At 47.1% G+C, this 25,130-nt stretch overlaps 1 protein-coding gene across 1 annotated transcript in view; it reads left to right on the top strand.

Annotated features, from left to right (window-relative positions):
- The window catches only part of NECAB2 (N-terminal EF-hand calcium binding protein 2), a 209,332-nt gene that overhangs the window by 40,476 nt on the left and 143,726 nt on the right, over positions 1 to 25,130 (top strand). The gene's annotated exons all lie outside the window — the stretch shown is intronic.

The following is a 25,130-nucleotide window of genomic DNA, read 5'->3' as shown; positions in this document are numbered from 1 at the left end:
GTATTCCCATCTTTAGTTTTCATACTTACCTTCGTCCAGCGCGACGTTCACTTCCTGGATTCGGCTGGGCTTGATTGACGTCTTCGCCGGGCCGCGCTTGCGCAGAAGACTGAAGTTTTTCTCCCTGCCGGGCCGCGTAATGTCCTCAACGTGCACGCCACCGCGCATGCACCATGGAGACTTATTCCTGGCCTGTATAGTACAGAGCCGGCGTGCGCGTTCGCGGCTCTGTACTATACTGGCCAGGAAGAAGTCATCATGGCGCATGCGCGGCGGCGTGCGCGTTCAGGACATTGCCCGGCCGGAAGAGAATCCTCAAGCTTTTGCGCAAGTGCGGCCCGGCGGGATTCGTCAGGAGAGGTGGCCGTAACCAGGGGAGACGAAAGACAACAATCAGGTAAGAGGGGACTTTTTTTCTCAAAAAGGGTGGGAATTGGGTAATAAAATGTATTTAGAAAAATGATCACTGTCAAATCATTAACAGATATAACAGTGATCATTGTGATGGGAATACCCCTTTTAAGAAAATTATATTTTCATCTTTTTTCTACACTAAACAAGGCTTTTTTTTTTTTAGCAAAACAACAAATTGCCTACTAAAATGTTTCCTGACAGGTCTCATGTTGTGTTAAGAATCTTCAGATTTCTGATCCTTGGGCCTCCTGTAAAGGAAGACGTTTATTGATTTTGGAAAGCGAGAATAAGCGAGTTCCTTCCCCAATGAGCAATTACTTCCCAGGTCACTGGTGAATGAAGTGAACTCCAGATGCCAGTCTCATTGTTCTGCACATATAAACCAGCTTCTAGGGTTCATCTCTATCTCTGTGGTACACATGTGGATGACAAAAACTGCAGCTTATTAAAATAATTGATGTCTGAGTAGGGAATGACTTAGTTAATATGGTTGAAGAGATGGTTGAGAAGATGTGGATGAAAACATAGAAACATAGAATGTGTCGGCAGATAAGAACCATTTGGCCCATCTAGTCTGCCCAATATACTGAATACTATGGATAGCCCTTAGCCCTATTTTATTTGAAGGATGGCCTTATGCCTACCCCATGCATGCTTAAACTCCTTCACTGTATTTGCAGCTACCACTTCTGCAGGAAGGCTATTCCATGCATCCACTACTCTCTGAGTAAAGTAATACTTCCTGATATTAATTTTAAACCTTTGCCCCTCTAATTTAAAACTATGTCCTCTTGTAGCAGTTTTTCTTCTTTTAAGTATGTTCTCCTCTTTTACCTTGTTGATTCTCTTTATGTATTTAAATGTTTCGATCATATCCCCTCTGTCTCGTCTTTCTTCCAAGCTATACATGTTAAGGTCCTTTAATCTTTCCTGGTAAGTTTTATCCTGCAATTCATGTACCAGTTTAGTAGCTCTTCTCTGAACTCTCTCCAAAGTATCAATATCCTTCTGGAGATATGGTCTCCAGTACTGAGCACAATACTCCACATGAGGTCTCACTAGTGCTCTGTAGAGCGGCATGAGCACCTCCCTCTTTCTACTGGTAATGCCTCTCCCTATACACCCAAGCATTCTGCTAGCATTTCCTGCTGCTCTATGACATTGTCTGCCTACCTTTAAGTCTTCTGAAATAATGACCCCTAAATCCCTTTCCTCAGATACTGAGGTTAGGACTGTATCACTGATTGTATATTCTGCTCTTGGGTTTTTACGCCCCAGGTGCATTATCTTGCACTTATCAACATTAAATTTTAGTTGCCAGATTTTTGACCATTCCTCTAGTTTTCCTAAATCCTTTTCCATTTGGTGTATCCCTCCAGGAACATCAACCCTGTTACAAATCTTTGTGTCATCAGCAAAAAGACACACCTTACCATCGAGGCCTTCTGCAATTTCGATGATAAAGATATTAAACAATATGGGTCCCAGAACAGATCCCTGAGGTACCCCACTGGTAACAACACCATGGTCTGAATATACTCCATTGTGTCACGGGGTTCCGAAGGTGCACTCGGTCCCCCATTGCCCGCAGAACTGTTGCTTAGCTTTTGGAATGAGGTTCTGTGTTTGACCTCATTCCCAGGGCGGCTTTACTAGCTGGGTGGCTCCCTGCTCCTAGTCTGCCTTGAGCGCCGAGCTGATCACTCGGTGCTCGACTGGTTGGTCTGTCTGTCATGTGACGCTGGCCACGTCACATGACCCTCACTCCTCACTATAAATACAGGCAGCCTGCTGGCTACAGGTTGCCTGTTAATTTCTAGGTTCCTGGCTATTTGTTGGACTACTGAATATTTACCTGATCCTGTTCCCTGACGATCCTCTGCCTGCTCCTCCTGTACTGCGCATACATCCTGGTATTGTGACCTCGGCTCCCACCTGACTACTCTCTTAGGACTCCTCTTGTACTTCGCTACTCTCCTGGTATTTGACCCCGGCTTCTCCTGACCATTCTTTTCTTTATCTGTTGTACTGCGTAGCTCTCTTGGTTCTGACCCGGTCCGTTCATGTTCCGTATTTTGTCTTGTCTGTCTTCCCTGCACATATCCTAAGTTAGGGACTGCCGTCCAGTTGTCCCCTGTCATCAGGACTCGTGAGGCAAGTAGGCAGGGCCAGGGGTGAGGGTGGAGCGCAGTGGTCACTACCCTTCCCCCTGTGTGTGTGTGGACGTGACCGTTACACATTGACTACAACCCTCTGTTGTCTGTCCCTCAGCCACTGCCTAATCCATTCAACAATATGGGAGTCCAAGCCCAAAGACTGTAATTTATTGATAAGCCTTCTATGTGGGACAGTATCAAAAGTCTTACTAAAGTCTAGATAAGCGATGTCTACTAAAAGAGGAATGACTGTTAAATATCAAACTTTGTTTCCCCTGTTGATGCAAAGAAAAGCAGAACACCCCATAAGACATCAACCAGTCTTACATAGCATGGAAAACTGTGCGAACATTCACACAAACACTCTAGACATTAACATAAGCCTTGTTGTCAAGTAGTCCTCATCTTTGAGGAATGCTATTAGGAGAGTCAGGTTGTTTGCTGTTACCTAATTCTGAGGTTCTTGCCTTATTACAACCACATTCCATCAGTAATGACTTAAACGTATCCTCCAGTTAGTACTGTATCTATGCTATCCCCTGACAACCATTTATGAATGTTACATCAACCATTTTGTGGGTTATTGAACCTAGTAGCTTTGTAGTTTAGATGCAAATCGAGGAGGCAAGCCTCACTTCTACTGAGTTATCAATAAAGAATTGTATGAAATTTTCTGCACAACAAAGATGCCAAAATTGTACCAGGACCAACTATAAGAGAGGGTGGAACCGCTGCATCTACCAGTTTAACTTTAGGCTAAACCTAAGGACGTTATCCTGTCAGTCCCCTGGTCAGAGGTCGCACTACATTTTTTCCAGAAGAGTAAAAATACTCCTCTTAACAATTTTGAGGAGTATATTTAGCCGAGGAGGAGTACAAATTTTGCTGTAATTTATATATATATATATATATATATATATATATATATATATACACTGCTCAAAAAAATAAAGGGAACACAAAAATAACACATCCTAAATCTAAATTAATTAAATATTCTTCTGAAATACTTTGTTCTTTACATAGTTGAATGTGCTGAAAACAAAATCACACAAAAATTAAAAATGGAAATCTAATTTTTTAACCCATGGAGGTCTGGATTTGGAGTCACGCTCAAAATTAAAGTGGAAAAACACACCACAGGCTGATCCAACTTTGATGTAATGTCCTTAAAACAAGTCAAAATGAGGCTCAGTACTGTGTGTGGCCTCCACGTGCCTGTATGACCTCCCTACAATGCCTGTGCATGCTCCTGAGGAGGTGGTGGACGGTCTCCTGAGGGATCTCCTCCCAGACCTGGACTAAAGCATCTGCCAACTCCTGGACAGTCTGTGGTGCAACGTGACGTTGGTGGATAGAGCGAGACATGATGTCCCAGATGTGCTCAATTGGATTCAGGTCTGGGGAACGGGCGGGCCAGTCCATAGCATCAATGCCTTCGTCTTGCAGGAACTGCTGACACACTTTAGCCACATGAGGTCTAGCATTGTCTTGCATTAGTAGGAACCCAGGGCCATCCGCACCAGCATATGGTCTCACAAGGGGTCTGAGGATCTCATCTCGGTACCTAATGGCAGTCAGGCTACCTCTGGCGAGCACATGGAGGGCTGTGCGGCCCTCCAAAGAAATGCCACCCCACACCATTACGGACCCAATGCCAAACCGGTCATGCTGGAGGATGTTGCAGGGAGCAGAATTTTCTCCACGGCGTCTCCAGACTCTGTCACGTCTGTCACATGTGCTCAGTGTGAACCTGCTTTCATCTGTGAAGAGCACAGGGCGCCAGTGGCGAATTTGCCAATCTTGGTGTTCTCTGGCAAATGCCAAACGTCCTGCACGGTGTTGGGCTGTAAGCACAACCCCCACCTGTGGATGTCGGGCCCTCATATCACCCTCATGGAGTCTGTTTCTCCTTGCACAAAGGCGGAGGTAGCGGTCCTGCTGCTGGGTTGTTGCCCTCCTACGGCCTCCTCCACGTCTCCTGATGTACTGGCTTGTCTCCTGGTAGCGCCTCCATGCTCTGGACACTACGCTGACAGACACAGCAAACCTTCTTGCCACAGCTCGCATTGATGTGCCATCCTGGATAAGCTGCACTACCTGAGCCACTTGTGTGGGTTGTAGACTCCGTCTCATGCTACCACTAGAGTGAAAGCACCGCCAGCATTCAAAAGTGACCAAAACATCAGCCAGGAAGCATAGGAACTGAGAAGTGGTCTGTGATCACCACCTGCAGAACCACTTCTTTATTGGGGGTGTCTTGCTAATTGCCTATAATTTCCACCTGTTGTCTATCCCATTTGCACAACAGCATGTGAAATTGATTGTCACTCAGTGTTGCTTCCTAAGTGGACAGTTTGATTTCACAGAAGAGTGATTGACTTGGAGTTACATTGTGTTGTTTAAGTGTTCCCTTTATTTTTTTGAGCAGTGTATATCTGCAGGGAACCATTGCAGAACCATGCAGAAATAAATGTAGACAATTTTAGATTTATCCAACATCATGCACTAAACATAAGACCACTGCTGCCATACGCAGGGCCCCCCCTGGCGCTGCCATACGCAGGGCCCCCCCTGGCGCTGCCATACGCAGGGCCCCCCCTGGCGCTGCCATACGCAGGGCCCCCCCGGCGCTGCCATACGCAGGGCCCCCCCTGGCGCTACCATACGCAGGCCCCCCCCCTGGCGCTGCCATACGCAGGCCCCCCCCCTGGCGCTGCCATACGCAGGGCCCACCTTACACCACACAGATAGCTCTGCTACATGTCCATTACACAGATAGAACTACTATGTGCACATTACACACAGCAAACTGTATAATAGACTGGTTACACTGACATAGCCCTGCTTTATACACACCTTCCATACATAAAGTACCTCTGCATTCTCCACCAGCACAGTCCTACACAGAGCCTGTGTTCCCCTAACTCCCCCCACACACATGGCTGATCACGTGACTGTGACATCACCACAGGTCCTGGTGAGAGAGATGTCTATGAGGCACGGTGCTTCTCGGGAGAGGGGCGTCGCTTCATGTGTGCTGGACTTGGCAGCTTCTGATACAGCGCTCCTGACTAGACAAGTTACATATGAGTCTTTTTCCAGGGAGTAAAATGGCCTGAACAGGCGTCTATGACGCTTGTACAGGCGTTATTGCGACCTATGCCCCTGGTATTCACCCTTTAACCCCTATTCAGAGAACTGGACTTTGCTGCAGGGAAACTACCAGGCTGTTGCCACATGGAATAGTCCTAATGTGGCTGACAGCTAACCCACAGAGGTCAGAGACACCAGTATGGAGCACCAAAGGATCAGGCAAAACTCATAGTAACTGGCCGAGGTCAGGGCAAGCAGAGTTTGTGCAAATCTGTAAACCAGGTCAGAGGTTTGAGCAGGCAGCAAAGGGTCAATACGGTAATTGGGTCAGGCAGCAGAAGGTGGAATTGGGCAGATTTCACTACACAGACAAACAGAACACCTTTCCACAAACTAGCACCCTAGAATACCTATTGCTCAGGCATCCTCCCATAGGGGAAGATGTCCCAGAGACAGTCAGCAATAGGCGCTATAAGCAGACTAAAGAGGTCTAAGTAGGGCATGCAGGCTACAGCAACCAGCAAGGATGAACGGAGGAAAGAGGGGGCCAGTAGGTCCAGACTACCAGATCTCACAGGCTTCAAGAGCTGGGCAAACCACTGACCTGACACCAACCTACAGCCTACGTAGGGATTATTCATATGAATGATGTAAAATTCATCTGCATTCTGGTCACTAAATACAGACACGGATTGAGTCCATGTGCCGTTTTTTCTTCTGGATCCATTCCCTGAAATGGATGAGCCTTGCCTGAAAACTGGTCCAAAGTAGTGTGTGTTGTGGTTCTCTGTGCACGGATAGACGGTTCTAGTGGTAAATTGCATATGTGAATTGGCCCATTGACAGTCAGTAATGTATCAGTGTGAAGTCCAGACGATGTCTGTTCTAGGAAGAAAGGGATGCAAATGAGCTCTCTCCCCAAGGAGAGATGGTACCCCCCAAAAAAATGTCTGTTCTAAACATGGATGGCACAAGGACGTGAACATTGCTTGTCTGAATGAGCCCTTACAGCAGTGGTCTCCAAGCTGTGGCTTTTGAGCTGTTGAAAAACTAAGCCCCCATCATGCCCACAGGCCGTCTGGACATTGTGGGAGTTGTAGTTTTGCTGCATCTGGAGAGCCATAGGTTGGGGAACATTGCCTTAAAGCTGGATGGTACTGAATATGTTGGCCCTATAGAAATGAAAATGTAATACCAGTGAAATCGTCTTTGTCGATGACTTGGCGTGCATCACAGCAAATCTTTCAAGTGACAGGTCTGTCATAATAGCATGCTAGAAATGTGAACACATTACCAGAAACCGGTGGCCTGTTCCAATTAGTTGTCTCGAACCATAGTGTTGATAATTACAGTGGTAGCGGAGGCCGGGCTGTTATTGACATTGACTACATCGCTTCTATCCAGCTGGCTTTGGAGGGACGTAAAATCCGGGCTCAGCCTCTGCTGTGTTCATATTCGCACACATCTTCGGCATTTGCAGTAGAAACAAAATAAAAAGTCATCATTGCCTTGATCTTTTTTTACACCAGGATCTAAAGGACACGGGTCACTGCGGATAATTCAAAGCCGCCCTGACCCAGTAGACAGAATCATCAAACTTTGAAGGGCACCAATTACAGGTGGCAATGTAAGGTAAGAAAACGTGGGCGCTCACGCCGTCGCCTGTTTGATGAAGCTCGTTACACAGCCTCGGAGAGCCGCTAATGAGGGGGAGGTGACAGAGGTGGGACAGATGGAAATTTAATGGCCATTTTTTTTTATGCAGCGGTTGATCTTTAGAAAGGTATAGAAAAGATTTTTAGCCGTTTGCAAAAATTTTCTTTGGAAATGTATGTTTTATTTTTACCTTTTCGGGAAACTTTGGGCACATTTGAAAAATCGACGCCGTAGCGCAACGCTTTAATATCGACATGAAAGCAGATCCGTAATGCAAGCCTGGAGTATTTGATGTTCAAAGCTAACGAAACATATTGCAAGAGCCAGCGATGCTGAAGATCTGATGAAATCGGCCCCTCCTGCTTTTTGTTATCTGGATTGCATAACGTGGCTTTTTATAAACCACAGATTTGCGAATTATTGCAGGTCACGCTCAGAATGTCAGCTAGCATATCTTGTGCAGAACATCTCCCTTTACCGTCTCGTTACCACGCATAAACTCTGCTGTTCTCATTCCAGTTTAGGCTGACGATACAGTCAAGGAAATGTTGGGTCGGTTCCCAGTGCAGTAATTAAAATGAAAGAAAAGTTAAACAACGGATAAATTAATGAGCTCATTAAGGTATCCAGGAGCTTGTTCTGCCATCAGGCAAATGTTGCTTATAATGTCAGAAGAGCTGCTCGCTTCACAGCCTCCTGTCACTCGCGGGATTAAAGGAACACGAAACCTAAATGCTTGATGGGCAGTGCATCACGGAAGAACATGCTATACCTTCAGGCCACCTGCACACGATGCAGATTACGTGTGGATTTTCATGCAGATAAACTGCACATAAGGGCTCATGCACACAGCCCTTGCGTTGGGGTCCCCAACGCACGGGCAACATCCTTGTGGATTCTGCAGAACAATCCAGACCCATACTACTTTTTTGGCGGTGCGGAGGTATGGAGAGAAACCCCTTGGAAGCACTCCGTGGGCTTCCGTGCCTCAGTTCCGCACCGCACCTTCCAGATTGAATGGGTCCGCATCCGGGATGTGGTGCCAAAATGGCCTGTTTGCGGGCCGCAATATGGGCCCAGCCGGCACACGGCCGTGTGCATGAGCCCTAATACAGCAGCAGAAAAGTGAATGAGATTTGGCAGATCTCATGTACACTTAGCCTTTTTTTCTTCCGTACAGAAATTGACCTGCTGTGCAGATCTTAAAATACCAAGCATGTCAATTGTTTGTGTGATTCCGCTTCTTCTGTAGAGTGGTTTCTCTATAGACTTCAAGAAATAGATAATGATCCTAAACTCACCTTTAAAATCCGCAATAGACTACCTCAGAAGGCTCAAGCTGAAGGTTTTACCACGGTATTCACAGTCCCCTGATCATTAAAAATGTATGGATAGACCTCAAAAGAGCAGTGCGTGCAAGACGGCCCAGGAATCTCACAGAACTGGAAGGCCCCTTTCACACGGGCGAGTATTCCGCGCGGATGCGATGCGTGAGTTGAACGCATTGCACCCGCACTGAATACCGACCCATTCATTTCTATGGGGCTGTTCACATGAGCGATGATTTTCACGCATCACTTGTGCGTTGCGTGAAAATCGCAGCATGCTCTATATTCTGCATTTTTCACGCAACGCAGGCCCCATAGAAGTGAATGGGGTTGCGTGAAAATCGCAAGCATCCGCAAGCAAGTGCGGATGCGGTGCGATTTTCACGCACGGTTACTAGGAGACGATCGGGATGGAGACCCGATCATTATTATTTTCCCTTAACATGGTTATAAGGGAAAATAATAGCATTCTGAATACAGAATGCATAGTAAAATAGCGCTGGAGGGGTTAAAAAAATAGCTGGAGGGGTTAAAAAAATAATTTAACTCACCTTAATCCACTTGATCGCGGAGCCGGCATCTCCTTCTGTCTTCATCTTAGCTGTGGGCAGGAAAAGGACCTGTGGTGACATAATTCCTGTCATCACATAATCCATCACCATGGTAAAAGATCATGTGATGGATCATGTGATGACCAGAGTGACGTCACCACAGGTCCTGTTGCTCCACACAGCTAAGATGAAGAAAGAAGGAGATGCCGGCTCCGCGATCAAGTGGATTAAGGTGAGTTAAATTATATATATATTTTTTTTTTAACCCCTCCAGCGCTATTGTACTATGCATTCTGTATTCAGAATGCTATTATTTTCCCTTATAACCATGTTATAAGGGAAAATAATACAATCTACAGAACACTGATCCCAAGCCCGAACTTCTGTGAAGACGTTCGGGTTTGGGTACCAAACATGCGCGATTTTTCTCACGCGAGAGCAAAACGCATTACAATGTGTTCCCGCAACGCACTCGCACCTTTTCCCGCAACGCCCGTCTGAAAGAGGCCGAAGACTTTTGCAAGGAAGAATGGAGGAAAATCCCTTAAATAAGAATTGAAAGACTCTTGGCTGGCTACAAGAAGTGTTTACAAGATGTGATACTTGCCAAAGGGGTTGCTACTAGGTACTAACCATGTAGGGTGCCCAAAGTTTTGCTTAGGGACCTTCTCCTGTTTTGTTACATTGAAAATGTAAAAGATGAAAATATAAAATTGTTTTTGCTTAAAATACAAAGGGAATGTGTTATCTTTAACTTTATGCCGTTTGGAGATCATTTTATATTTTAACGTGACATTATGAAATAAGTAGGGGGTTGTGTAGGGCATAATTCATGGATGTAATATTGCTTACTAGTTTGTCTAGGCGCCGCTCCGTTCCCCCGCTCTGCCCCCCTGCAGTTTTCCCGGCTGGTATGCCAATGAATCGCATCGGTACAGGGAGGAGGCGACTGCCCAGTTTCTCTATGGGCGTCTCCTTCTCCCTGGCTGTGACGCTCTCCACTGTGATTGGACCGCGCTACAGCCACAGAGAAGGAGACGCCCATAGAGAAACAGGGCTATTTATTAGCATATCAGGCAGGCAAAGTGAACGCACAGCGGGCGAACAGACACACTAGTAAGCGATATTACATCCCTGAATTATGCCCTACACAACCCCCTACTTATTTCATAATGTCTGGACCCATGAAAGGTCCTCTTTAACTGTTTGACGTGGGGTGCCCAACCTTTTGCATGCAACTATATGTGTGGTTTTGGTGTACAAATCCGTACTGTAAAGGGATCGGGTGAGATTAGTGCAACTCGGTCCCACTCAAAAGTGGTGTTTCTGGGGCAAAAAGCAGATGATATTTTCCAAATTATGTCACCTTTTTAAGGTCCGTCTCAGAAAAAAAAAGGAATCTGTCTTCACTGGAGATCAAGCAAGTCTTGCTAGGATATATGATAGATGTACGATTGCTGGGGGGGGGTTCTAAATGGAACAGAATCAAACACATTCAAGGTCTATGGGGCTGATGGAGAATAGCACTGAGAAGGAATTGGGGACTAGTGATTGTGGTGGTCCCAACATTGGGATCCCTAGGAGTCATCCCCTATCTACTGGACAGGAGATAAATATAGAAGTGTTCTTAGTGGGAACTATCCCTTTAAAGAGGATGTGTCACCTCTCCTTGCATGTCTTTTTAGTAACTACATTCATTACCCATGTAGTAACAATTTTTACATTTACAACCTCTATTCTTATGACTTTATGATGTGCTATTATTATTCCTGCTAGAAGTTATAAATACATTGGTAGCAGTTTGCAGTGAAGGTCCAGATCGGTGCTAACAGTTGGTAGGGGGGGGGGGGGGATATGTCCCTGAACAGTCTGACGCTATCGAATCAGTGCTGTCGGTGTCGGACTATGCAGGGACACACACCCCAACTAGTAACACCCATCTAGACCGTCACTGCAACCTGTTAGCAATTTATTCATAACTTCTAGCAGGAATAACAGAGGAATGCCACAACATAGTCATAAGAATAGATGCTCCAGAATTGTTATTACACTGGGAATGCAAGAAGTTACTAAAACAGACATGTCAGGAGAAATGACAGGTTCTTTTTAAGTGTTTCCAATTGCAGCCATTACTAATCTGTTTTGCGCAGTGTAGGGAGAGAGCTGTCGATAAGCGGCTGGGGAGGGGGCAACACAGCGTGAGCTCCTCATTAAGAAGACCAGCAGCAGCTAAACAGCAAGAAACCCAGTAAGGCTACGTTCACATGAGCGTTTCTATTTTCCGGTATTGAGATCCGTCAGTGGGGAGAAAATGTAACTGAACAGAACGGAGTGCTCCAAAATGCATTCCGTTGCGTTCTCATACCGGAGAGCATGCTGCGGTTTACTTTATATCCTGGGATGTGGAGGAAAACGGATCCGTCATGACCCACAATGCAAGTCAATGGGGACGGATCTATTTTCTCTGACACAATAGAAAACGGATCCATCCCCCATTGACTTTCATGACTGATCCGTTTTGGCTATGTTACAGATAATACAACCAGATCCGTTCATAGCGGATGCAGACGGTTGTATTATCAGTAACTTAAGCGTTTTTGCTGAACCCTGCCGGATCCAGTAATCCGACTAGTAAAACGCTAGTGTGAAAGTAGCCTAGGGGCGCCTGCACACGATGCGGATTATGTGCAGGGAAATAGCGTAATACAGTACCAGCAATGTGCATCAGACGCTTTGCTTTTATCTTAGGTGTGGAAATTGACCTGCCCTATGGACTTTGAAATGCACCAAAAACGTGATAAATAGTGCAGATTTATGTGCATTTTTAGTGTGGATTTAAACAGGTTCTCCCGGATTTTAATATTGATGACCAATACTCAGGATAGGTCATCAATATCATATCAGCTGGGTTCCGACACCCGTCACCCCACCGATCAGCTGTATGAAGGGAAAGTGCGGCAGTGTGCGCATGCCGTCTCCATTCACTCTTCCTGCTTGGCCATAGACATAGCAGCAGCGAGCAGGGAGACGGCACATGCGCACCTTCCCTTCATACAGCTTATCGGCTGGGTGTCAGGAATCAGGGTCTCTGTCACTACTTTTACAATGGTGACCGATTCCCTTTAAAGGGGTTATCCGAGGCTGTAAATGGCCCCCCATATGCCTGGGCCCTGATTCTACTTACCTGGCTGCCTGTATCGGTCCCTGACTTACAATGTCAAGGAGGCTCATCCCCATCACCGCCTGCCATTGGCTGCTCCCCCCTTCCCCCCCGATGTTTTCAGCAACGCATGCGGAGAAGCAGGTGCAACGCGGAGAGCCAGGTAAGTAAAATCAGTGTGAGGGGCCGGGTATATGGGGACATTTCCAGCCTCGTATAACCCCTTTAACAGTTGCATGGTTGGACCTCACTTATGTGAGAAGAGGAGATGTACGCATTGGTTCTTAGAGCTGCTCCTTTTTAGCGACCTCAGAATACATTTGCTGCTTCTGTTAATGGATCTTACAAGTTCCTGAAAATCCTGCTCCTCCGAGAACGCGATTCTAAAATGATTTTCTTTGATGAGGTGCTCTCGGCTGCCAGGGCTTTCTCAGCATCTAGTGGCCTAATTACTCCACGATAAAGCAGATGGATTATTTGCAGAATAAAGGCTGCTCGTGGAGGAGATGTGATCATTGTTCCGTGCAGATATTCGAGGTTTAATAAACCGCAATGGGGGTCATTTACAAAGACCGTCGTTTTACACCAGTCTTTGTTTCCCCTTTGCGCTGCCGGAGGAAGCATCTAAGTTATGACGAGGCGCGCACCTCTCCATAAAATAGGAGCACCTCCAGCAGTCCGTGCGCCAGGAGTTAAAACTTTCACCAACATTTACACCTGTGTAAATTTTGGTAAATTTGTCGAGACCGATTGTAACGGAACGCCTAGCACCCCGACCGGGTACCTCCGTCGACATATGCTCCTAGTGCTTCCAGAGGACTCCAAGCACTCCACTTGACACCGTACGCACTGCAGACCCCACGAACCGCCGCAGCTTGGTTGGGGTCTCACCGTCCTCCACCCACGCTGGACCCAAGACTGGGCTTCAGCTTCCAGTGGGTGAACCTCTCCTACATCCAGAGAGCAGGAACCATGAACAAGCTCTTACAAGAGCTTATACTCAGGGGAGTATTGTGATATAGCAATCCCCAAGAATGTAGTTATCGCATTCCCCAAACATGAGCCAAAACTTCATGAAGGTATAAAAGCAACCACTTTATTCTAACATACAAGCATTTTATACACCTCTTCCAACAAGGCCACCACCCACAGGGTTTTGTAAAAACAGCCAATCACATGCATTTACAGTATTCAAACCTCCCCAGCAATTGTACACAAAATCCCCTTCCCTCTGTCTGTAACGCAATAAACAAAATACAATGAGCATTGTCTAAGACGCAATCCACAAAATACAATTACCAAGCGTAATGGACTAACTTGAACCCTGGTCTAATTCGTGGGGGTGAGAGTTCAAGTTAGTCCAAGTCCTTTGTGAACAAATGAGGCCTGGCTGATGAGAGGGCCCATAATCCTGGGGCAGGAGGCTAGTAGCCAGGCCCCTCCAAAACCCAGTGGCGAGGTTGGTTTCGCCACACATCTCCCCCTCCCAGGGAAGACTAACCAGATACCTGACCTCACGGTCAGTACCTGAGTTAGTCTGGCAGTCCAACCACAACCCAATACTGGACCTGTTGAATTTTGGGGCCTGGCTCTGTTCTGTATGTCCCCAGCTGTTGAGTGGGCATCTGCGACTCCTTGCTTCCTTGTGGTTCTCTACCTTGGAGCTGTAGGTACTTGGTGGGCAGAGGCCGACTGCGCTCTGGACAGATGCCAGCTCTTCCGCTGGGGTAGCCAGTGGGGAGTCAGCCTCTGGACACGAGGATAGGGGAGGGCAGAGGCCGACTGTGCTCTGCCCAGATGCCAGCTCTTCCGCTGGGGTAGCCTGTGGGAAGTCCGGCTCTGGAGAAGAGGATAGGAAAGGGCAGAGGCCAACTGCGCTCTGCCCAGATGCCAGCTCTTCTGCTGGGGTGCCTGTGGGAAGTCTGGCTCTGGAGAAGAGGATAGGGGAGGGCAGAGGCCGACTGCGCTCTGCCCAGATGCCAGCTCTTCCGCTGGGATGGGATCAGGGAATCCTGCCCCCAGGACCTTGTTGCGGATCAGCTGTGGAGAGGAGGGATCGTTTACCTCCTCCTCCTCCTGGCATTCCTGCAGGGTTGGTGGGGGATCCGTACCGGCCGTCCAGCATTCCGGTAGGCCTGGTGCAGAGACTGCGGTCCCATCCCTGGTGCAGAGACTGCGGTCCTGCCGACTGGGGTTCCTCCCAGTATCAGTCTCTGAAGTCCCCTACCTCCACAGTTGGTGAGGAAGTAGGGGATACCTCAGCTGTGACTTGCCAGGGGTAGGGCTGCAGGTCTGGGCCTGGTATCCAACTGTCTTGTATCTTGCGCTGGGCTTGAATGGAGCGAAACAACTGTTGATAATCTTGCTCCAGTTCCCACTCCCTTTGGACCAGAAAGGTCAGATCTGCCCTAACCCCACTAGTTGTAGGCCAATTGTGCAGGTCCCACCTGTAGTCCGTAATGTCCCAAAATGTAGACTCTTCTGTGCTTCCAAAGTCAATGTCTTCAAAAGACTCCCACAATAAACCAGGGAAATTATCTTCCTCACCTTCGGGCTTGGCGTACTCCTCCATCCATGGAGCCTGTCGTACTGTGTCCCACCATAGTGCTTGGTAAGCGTCATCCAGCCAGGTTTCCTGCCATACCAGTGTCTCAAGCTCTGACACCCACTCCATCAATGGTTGCTCTCCCAGTAGAGGTAGTCGCAGCGCCAATTGCATTCGCAATCTCTGCTCCTCACTGGGAAGACTCTCACCCCTCCGACGCTGCACGTCCTCCAGGGCCTGGTGCCATACGCCTTTCCGCTCGGCATCCCTGTAATCCGGGTGATCTTCCTCATGGAATGCTGTGCAGGAACCAACGGTATACATATTGCTGTAGCCAGGGGCGCTGTACGGATACTAGCGTTGCCCTCAATATACTCCACGAACGGTGTCTCCGAGCTGCTTCTCCTCACACTAGGACGCCATCCCACTGCTTGCCACCAATGTAACAGAACGCCTAGCACCCCGACCAGGTACCTCCGTCGATATATGCTCCTAGTGCTTCCAGAGGACTCCAAGCACTCCACTTGACACTGTACGCACTGCAGACCCCATGAACCGCCGCAGCTTGGTTGGGGTCTCACCGTCCTCTACCCACGCTGGACCCAAGACTGGGCTTCAGCTTCCAGTGGGTGAACCTCTCCTACATCCAGAGAGCAGGAACCATGAACAAGCTCTTACAAGAGCTTATACTCAGGGGAGTATTGTGATATAGCAATCCCCAAGAATGTAGTTATCGCATTCCCCAAACATGAGCCAAAACTTCATGAAGGTATAAAAGCAACCACTTTATTCTAACACACAAGCATTTTATACACATCTTCCAACAAGGCCACCACCCACAGGGTTTTGTAAAAACAGCCAATCACATGCATTTACAGTATTCAAACCTCCCCAGCAATTGTACACAAAATCCCCTTCCCTCTGTCTGTAACGCAATAAACAAAATACAATGAGCATTGTCTGAGACGCAATCCACAAAATACAATTACCAAGCGTAATGGACTAACTTGAACCCTGGTCTAATTCGTGGGGGTGAGAGTTCAAGTTAGTCCAAGTCCTTTGTGAACAAATGAGGCCTGGCTGATGAGAGGGCCCATAATCCTGGGGCAAGAGGCTAGTAGCCAGGCCCCTCCAAAACCCAGTGGCAAGGTTGGTTTCGCCACACCGATGTCCTGGCCCCTGCCACACCTCTGCCCACCACTCCCTTGACACTCTTAAGTGTGAAACGCTATGAAAAAATTCCTGTGCGACAAAATCTTGTCACGTGGGAGCTTAAAAAGTTGCCAAAAAGGACAGTTACTCCCAAAACACTTTGTTGGTGCACACTAAGGTTCTTTGCAGTTTTTGAAGCCAAAACTAGGAGTTGATTGAAATAAGAGAAGTTGGATCTGTCCTCTATATTTTCTCTTCTTTTATGATTTATACCTGGTTTTGGATTCAAAAACTGCATCAAGAAACCTGACCAGGTAGAGGCATCCTAAGGCCGCCTGCACACTTTGCAGAATAAGTGCGTATTCCTGTGCGGATAAACCGCGGCATAATGCAGTACCAGCGAAGTGTATGAGATTACGTATCTCATGTAGACTTCGCAGGTTTGCGGTTTTAGCTGTGGAAATCACCCTTTTCCAATGAAGTCTGAGATCTGCGGAAAAACGGCATCTAATCGGCTCCAAAATTAGAAATTTCAGATTTTGGTGCGGATATGTGGCAGAAACGGACATAAATCCGTGCGGATCTTATGTGCAATCACTTGCATACGGTGCAAATTTATGTGCAGAAAATCCACATGAAATCTGCACCAAAAATCTGTGTGGTTTTTAACAGAAAAACACAGCAACAATTGACATGTTGCAGGTTTAAAAAAAGCATAAATGTCTTATCTCCTACACTTTGCCGGTACTTATTATGCTGTGTTTTTTCCGCCCGAAATCCACAAGGAAAAAACATGCATAATCTCCACTGTGTGCAGGCACCCTAAGGGTGCTGTCACACGTCACCGCTGAGGTGCAGTAAAAAAAAAAAAGCGTAAAAACCGCATGTAGCTTTTGCAACAACATATTGGGGGTCATTTATCAAAGACTGCCTTTTTATGCCGGTGCAGGACCCATCATAAATTCTGCGCACCTCCTGCAGTCCATGTGCAGGGAGTGAAAACTACTTCAGCCCCTGATGGAGTAGTTTTCATTCCAGTCATAAATGTTAGTAAATTTACCAGGAATGGCGATGTCCCGGATGCCGTAAAAATGCCCATGCGACAAAATTGTGTCACATGGGCACTTAATAAATTGCAAAAAGGGCTGTTATGCCTGTTTTTGATGTAAAAAATAAAAAAAATCATCCTGCATCACTCATCGTAATAAACCCAATAAGTTGATGCAGCGGTACCCACTAAGCAGGTCAAAAATTTGACGCACCCTCCAGCAGCACAGGGGCTATCAAAGAAAAAGCGTAAAAAGGCGTTCTTTGATAAATGACACCCGTTATGGGTGTTTATAGCAGGCATGGCCAACCTGAGGCTCTCCAGCTGTTGCAAAACTACAACTCCCACCATGCCCACATTGCCTATAGCAGGGCACGGTGGGAGTTGTAGTTTTACAGCAGCTGGAGAGCCGCAGGTTGGAAATCCCTGGTGGCCAAATTATATGCACCCACAATTTAAGCACTAATTATTACTTTACTATAAAAGCATTGCTGTTGTCAAAGGCAGGCAGGACTCCTAGAAAAGAAGTGAGAGTCCTGATCGCCCATTGGTGGCCTACAGTTATGACACATACTAGTGATCTTTGGAATACAAGATTGGCGTGTGTGTGAGAGGGTAATTAGATTGTGAGCGGCCACAAATATACTCTGAGGGATTGTAAATGCTATAAATATTAAGTTAAACTTATTGGTCTTAGACCCACCAGTGCGATATAAAGTGTCATAGCATTAAAGGGGTTTTGTCGCTTCAGCAAATAGCGTTTATCTTATAGAGAAAGTTACTACAAGGCACTTACTAATGTATTGTGATTGTCCACATTGCCTCTTTTGCTGGCTGGACTCCTTTTTCCATCGCATTATACACCGCTCGTATATCCAGGGATTACGACTAGTGTTGAGCGAACTTGTGTTTTAAGTTCGGCATCTAAAGTTCGGGTTATGGAAGAATCCTGTTATGGATTCCGCTACCACGGACCATAACGGAATTTAGAATCCATAACGCGATTCTTCGATAACCTGAACTCGAACTTTAGACGCCGAACTTAAAACACAAGTTCGCTCAACACTAATTACGACCACCCTGTAATCCAGCAGTGGTGGTCGCACTTGCACATTATAGGAAAAAACGTCAGCCTCTCTGATGGCAGGGACTGCAGTGGTGCTTATAGCCTGGAGCTTTTTTCCTATAGTAGGCAAGCACGACCACCACTGATGGATTACAGGGTGGTCGTACCCCCCTAGAGACAAGCAGTGTATAATGTGATGGAAAAATAAAGGAGACAATATGGACCATCACAATACATTAGTAAGTGCCTTGAATGAACTACCTCTACTACATGATCAATGCCATCCTTGTGGTGTGCTCGGAGTCTGACAGGTGCCCCACCTGTTCTGAAGACTGTGTGATCAGCCGCCTTGTTCAGCTGCCAATTGAGAATACTGTGTAAATTTAGCATTATGGATGCCAACTTCTAAGAATATCTAAACGCAATTCATTCGACGTGTCATCATTTTTTTTCGCTAGGGATGGGAGGAAGGGCAGCAGCTGGCGTCACCTAGAAAAGAATGAAGTGCTATAGAGGATGGTTATATCCAGCTGAGGCTGGCGTGAAGCGCTGCTCGCTGTGGAATGGCAAATAATTTTCTCTTTTTGAGAAGGTTTCACTCGATTGCAAATTAGCATTCGCATAATACAAAAAATGTGGCCTCATAGGGGGAATGTGATTTTGGGCAGGTATGTGCAGTAACATCAGACCTTCTGTTCATCTGGGTTTACACACAGAGGGGGGCCATTTGCAAAGATTGGCATTTTACGGTCTTTGTTTCGCCAGAGGATTCAGCTAAAAATTTATAACTAAGCGTGCCCGTAGCACCCGCAAAAATATAGAACACGTCCTGTTCTTGTCCACGTTACGGACAGGGATAGGACTGTTCTGTTCTGGACAAAATGCGGAACACACACGTCCGGTATCCGTGTTTTATAGATACGAAATTTGTGGTTTGCAAAACAGGCTACAGCCGTGTGCATGAGCCCTAATGCCGTGCCAGAAAAGTGTATGAAATTAGACAAATCTCATGTTCACTATCAAAACTGGCGAAGTTGCCCATAGCAGCCAATCAGATTCCGCCTATTATTTTTCAGGGCTCTTTTACACCAGTTTGATAAATCTCCCCCTTTTAGTTCGGGAATCGACTCGCTGTACATATTCTGAAATGTCAGTTCTTTGTGCACAGTTTTTGTGCAGATTTCTTCCTTTTTTTAATACAAGGGTGAGATCTGCAGAAAATCCACACCAAGAAAGGCAAGTAACTCGCCGTTTTTGGTGCAGAAATGCATAGAAAAACCAGACGGGTTTTCTGTTTCAAAAGCCTCACCGGTGGGCAGGTAGCCTTCGGGAGCATGCAGAAGATCCGCACGAATTTCTGTGCGTTTCTTTACCCAAACTGCGGTTTTTCATGTAGAATTGATGCCGTTTTGCTGCAGATTTTGCCTTTTATTAGAAAAAGGTGAAATCTGCAGCTAAAACCGCAAACAATTGACATGCCGCAGATTTAGAAATCCGCAAGGCAGGTTCATTTCCGATGAGAAAAAGTCTACATGAGATTTGTGTAATCGGATGCGTTTTGTTGGTACTGTACTACACTGGAACGTGTGCAGGTGGCCTTAGGGCAGGGGCCACACGTTGCGGCTGTACTGTGTTTTTAGTGTGGCCAAAAAACACACCAAAAAAAACATTTTGTTTTTGCAACAACATACCTGTGTTTATGGTGCGTTTTATCTTCCACCAGAACATCTTGGGTTTTTACAAGAAGTCTGTGAGATCGCCTCCTGAGGAGCTTATGTCGAAGGAAGAGAGAATTCCCCCTCCGGCGCAGTCTCGCATTTATTCGCGTAGGGTTGATTGGGGAAAAGGATTTTACATCCTGAGATTCACCGGTCGAACAGGTCACCGGCCTGGACGAAGGTTACTGTTCCCTGAGCCGACGTAGATTGAGACTGAGATGGCGACATCGTTCATCAGGAAAATCGTTCCTGTCATGTCGTGACTAGAGAGCAGGGAGAGGTGTACGAAGCAGGATCTTGTAGGAAATGAAAATAAAGGACCCGACAAGAAGCCATTAATTATAAAAGCAGCAGCGATCAGTTAATCATGCAATAAACGTAAATCGGAGGAACTGCTGACTGAACAGTAAATAAGCAGCAAGCAGTCAGGTCCATCCTGAGTCAGCAGCCTCCTCCAGCCCGCACAGGGATTCACAAGGTTCTTCTCCTATCTGCCCGCATGGATTCTTCATAGGTTTAGGCTTCTTTTCCGGCAGAGGATCTCAATGCCAGAATTAAACGGATTCGTTTTGATTTTGCACATCAGGATGCATCTGTTCCGTTAGGGTGCGATAGTGCGAAATTAAAATAAAAAAAAATAAAAAAGGATCCGACACTAAATACATTGAAAGTCAATGGGTGACGGATCCGTTTTTTTTAGCCTCCATAAAAAACAGATCGGTCACCATTGACTTACATTTTTTTTTTCAGTGTCTGATCCGTTTGTTTCCGTTTTTAGGACCGGACACAAAACTGCAGCTTGCTGGAACGGAAGACATCCTGATGCATCCTGAATGGATCTCTTTCCATTCAGAATGCATGGGGACTAAACGGAAACGTTTTTTTTTTTCGGGATTGAGATCCTCCGCTGGATGAGTGCTGACTGGAAGTGGCTCCAAACTGTTGATATGATTAAAGGAGATCACGCCCAAGCGGCATAATTTAGTGTTTTTGGTTTTCACGGTCCCAGATTTTTGGTTGCTGTATTCTCAGTTTGCTAACCAAACCCCGCATGTCTACTGCTGCCTTCATTCCAGCGCTATCTCCGCCTGCCCTCCTGTCGGCTCCGTGTCGTGTGTTTTCAAAATCCTGGCAGTCATTTGAGCTCTGTGCAGAGGGAAAAATCGGTGGCACATCGGAGGGACAATGGATCTTATGTCTACAGGTTAGATTTAAAGGTGTCATAACACTGTAGGCCCAGAGAACCCCTTTAAGCGGTCGCTTTAGCCTGTAAAACTAACACAGACAAAACAATTGTGTTGGTCATTTGATGCATTTTGGTTTGGGCTCTGTGATGTTTACTGTATGTTGGATCTGGAGGGACAAGGACAAGTGAGGGCTCTTTTACACTGGCCAATATGGGGCCATAAGGAGCACTGTTCAACAATATAGCAATTGCATGCAGTGGCATGCTATACCCCCTTTCAGCGCAGCATCATCTGGCTCCTTCCTCCAGAGCGGCATGTGTTTGAAAAAGGCATTTGTGCCGAAACGTCACACAAAGTGTTTCTTTGCCGCAATACAATAAATATCAACAACACCCAAGCAAATCTCGCTGGAGTTTATTTTATTATATACACAGGGTGGGATCCCGACTCCACGCTTCATCACCAAGTGTGCCACACTGGTCTACTATTTGTTCAACAATATAGCAAGTCAGTTGGCACTCGTTTTATGTGCCTTTTAATTGGGCTAATGCAAAGGCAAATGTGTGGGGGGTGAAAGATTGCTAGTACTGCACCCGTCTCCACTCCTGACGGAGCACCCGTCTGCACTCCTGACGCTGGAGCACCCGCCTGCACTCCTGACGCTGGAGCACCCGCCTGCACTCCTGACGCTGGAGCACCCGCCTGCACTCCTGACGCTGGAGCACCCGCCTGCACTCCTGACGCTGGAGCACCCGCCTGCACTCCTGACGCTGGAGCACCCGCCTGCACTCCTGACGCTGGAGCACCCGCCTGCACTCCTGACGCTGGAGCACCCGCCTGCACTCCTGACGCTGGAGCACCCGCCTGCACTCCTGACGCTGGAGCACCCGCCTGCACTCCTGACGCTGGAGCACCCGCCTGCACTCCTGACGCTGGAGCACCCGCCTGCACTCCTCACGCTGGAGCACCCGCCTGCACTCCTGACGCTGGAGCACCCGCCTGCACTCCTGACGCTGGAGCACCCGCCTGCACTCCTGACGCTGGAGCACCCGCCTGCTACTGCTGACGCTGGAGCACCCGCCTGCTACTGCTGACGCTGGAGCACCCGCCTGCTACTGCTGACGCTGGTGCACCCGCCTGCTACTGCTGACGCTGGAGCACCCGCCTGCTACTGCTGACGCTGGAGCACCCGCCTGCTACTGCTGACGCTGGAGCACCCGCCTGCTACTGCTGCCGCTGGAGCACCCGCCTGCTACTGCTGACGCTGGAGCACCCGCCTGCTACTGCTGACGCTGGAGCACCCGCCTGCTACTGCTGACGCTGGAGCACCCGCCTGCTACTGCTGACGCTGGAGCACCCGCCTGCACTCCTGACGCTGGAGCACCCGCCTGCACTCCTGACGCTGGAGCACACTCCTGACGCTGGAGCACCCGTCTCCACTCCTGACGCTGGAGCACCCGTCTCCACTCCTGCCGCTGGAGCACCCGTCTCCACTCCTGCCGCTGGAGCACCCGTCTCCACTCCTGACGCTGGAGCACCCGTCTCCACTCCTGACGCTGGAGCACCCGTCTCCACTCCTGACGCTGGAGCACCCGTCTCCACTCCTGACGCTGGAGCACCCGTCTCCACTCCTGACGCTGGAGCACCCGTCTCCACTCCTGACGCTGGAGCACCCGTCTCCACTCCTGACGCTGGAGCACCCGTCTGCACTCCTGACGCTGGAGCACCCGTCTGCACTCCTGACGCTGGAGCACCCGTCTGCACTCCTGACGCTGGAGCACCCGTCTGCACTCCTGACGCTGGAGCACCCGTCTGCATTCACTTTTTCCTAATATGTAAATTGGTGTTTGGTGCAATGAGGGTGTCCTAATTGCTATTGTTGCACCCAAGCTCTGCTCCTTTCTGTGGCCAGCCCCTCCCTCGCTGTTTTGCCACTGCCTGGCCCTGTTAATCAAAGTAGCAAGGGAGGAGCTGGCCACAGAAAGTAGAGATTGGGTGCAACGAGAGCGATGAGGACAACCTCATTGCACCAAATGCCTAATTTGCATATTAGGGCAAGGTATCCTAATTTGGGAACGGAGCTTCGTTTCAGATCAACAAAAGAAGAACAGCCTTTTACTCAGGTGAACCACAGCGCTGTGTCTATTCAAACAGCAGGATAGGGAGGTCGCGATGGTGAAAGATTCCCTTTGAATATTCTCATCTTCCTGGTTCTCCATCAGTGTAGCTTGTAAGGAGAGTAGAGTAATTGAGTTAGGGCCCTTATACACGGGTTGAGTATCTGGGAAGTGTAAATAGGGGTTCATGGGGTCAAGCGATCACAGTAACGATCATTCATCCTCATACATCACTGATCTTTGCTGCATGTGATTCCGATCAGTGTCCGCTCTGTCGGCCCGCGGAACGGAGCCCTAAGCCCCATTCTAGCCTGGATCTTCAGGTTCTCAGTGGCGGAAACTTAAGCATTAAGCAAATGAAGCATAATGAAAAAGGCTCCTAATAGCCATGAAATAAAGCCGTAATCAGTAAACTTGTTTATTTTACATTTATTGAGCTAAATGAGCAATCTAGCAAACCAAAGACGACCCATAATGGATTCATGTAGAATAAAGCTGTGCCCTGACCTTTCTTACTAGATTAAACACAGCTTTGTGCATCCAATTTAACGAAACAGGGCCACTCTTTCTATGTACATTGTTAATTACCCTCTGCGGGGCTCCTAATCTTCAAGGAGATTCCTAAATGAGAGCCTTAAATTATTTATGAAGAACAAGTGACAGCGTGTGTTTCCTCTGCCACCGAGGAGGGCGTTTCGATCACTCTCCTTAATGACACTGATTCACTTCTGTTATCGTCCAAAATGGCTCGAAGGATGCTCCAAGTTTTCCTATCACAGCTGAAAACAGGTAGGAATTCTATATGTGCCCTTTAAATTGGTTTTAAATAACTTTTTATAGTATGGAGAAGGTGTTTCAGACAGTTCTCCTTAATCTGCTTAGTTCTTTAATAGTTACCTGTTCATTTACTGTCGTCTTACAATAGTCAACGACTTCTGTCTAACCCCCTTGGTTGTGTGGATTATAGGGCTGTAGGGCTTAGTGGAGTGGCATGGGGTCGTGTTGAGGTGGCGTAAGCTACTTTTGACCAGTCCAAGTATATGTTCTGCCTCCAGTGATGATGCAGGGGGGTTTCAGTAAGAGCCACAGAGACGATGGTCAGACTGGTGGTTTAGTCTATTCCCTGCATTCCGATGTGAAGACCTGAAGCCGATGTGAAGACGTTGAAGGATGTATTGATTTGAGTTTTAAACTAAAGTCACATTTTGTATGTGGTTGGACATATTCAGTAGATATTTTACCAAGACACCTGTAGAGTCATCATTGGGCAGTTCGAATACTTCCATTTTTTTGCCGCACCTTTGAAGACAATCTTGTTCACCAGTTATAATCTTGTTTATGGTTTATCAACCAAAAATGTAGGTTTGTTTTTAAATGAATTTATGGGGGAAAATTTTCCAGCAATATCAAAATATCCACGCTCATTTATCTGATTGGGAGGGAAACTTGTAGATCTAGCATTTTCCCCAATTTGAGGCAAATAGGGAAATTCAGTGCGCTCTGGACAACGTTGGGTTGTATCTGAAGTTGTTCACTACTACTTTTCTGGTCGAAAACCCTGACTGAAATTGTCCATAAGTCGGTGCTCGGAGTGATTGGTTGGCCAATGGACTTAATTGCAATGATTTGAAATAGAGTTGAAACTTTTTGCATAATTTTTAAGTCTTTTTTTATTTTTTAACTCATTTGTTGTCAATTGAGCATACCTGTTCTTCTCCCAATTAACTAAGTTCATTAGACTTTTTTTTTAATCTTATGAACACAATAATCTGTTATAGGGTTGTCTCACTTCAGCAAATGCCATTTATCATGTGGAGAAAGTTAATACAAGCCACTTACTAATCTGTTGTTATTATCCATATTGCCTCCTTTGGTGGCTGGATTGAATTTTCAATCCCATTTTCCACTGCTCGTTTCCAGGGGTTACAACCAACCA

Source organism: Bufo bufo, chromosome 10 (assembly GCF_905171765.1).
Source record: "Bufo bufo chromosome 10, aBufBuf1.1, whole genome shotgun sequence".
Classification (NCBI taxonomy): Eukaryota; Metazoa; Chordata; class Amphibia; order Anura; family Bufonidae; genus Bufo; species Bufo bufo.
The sequence above is the reverse complement of the archived record's forward strand: the minus strand, read 5'-3'. Positions and strand labels throughout refer to the sequence as shown.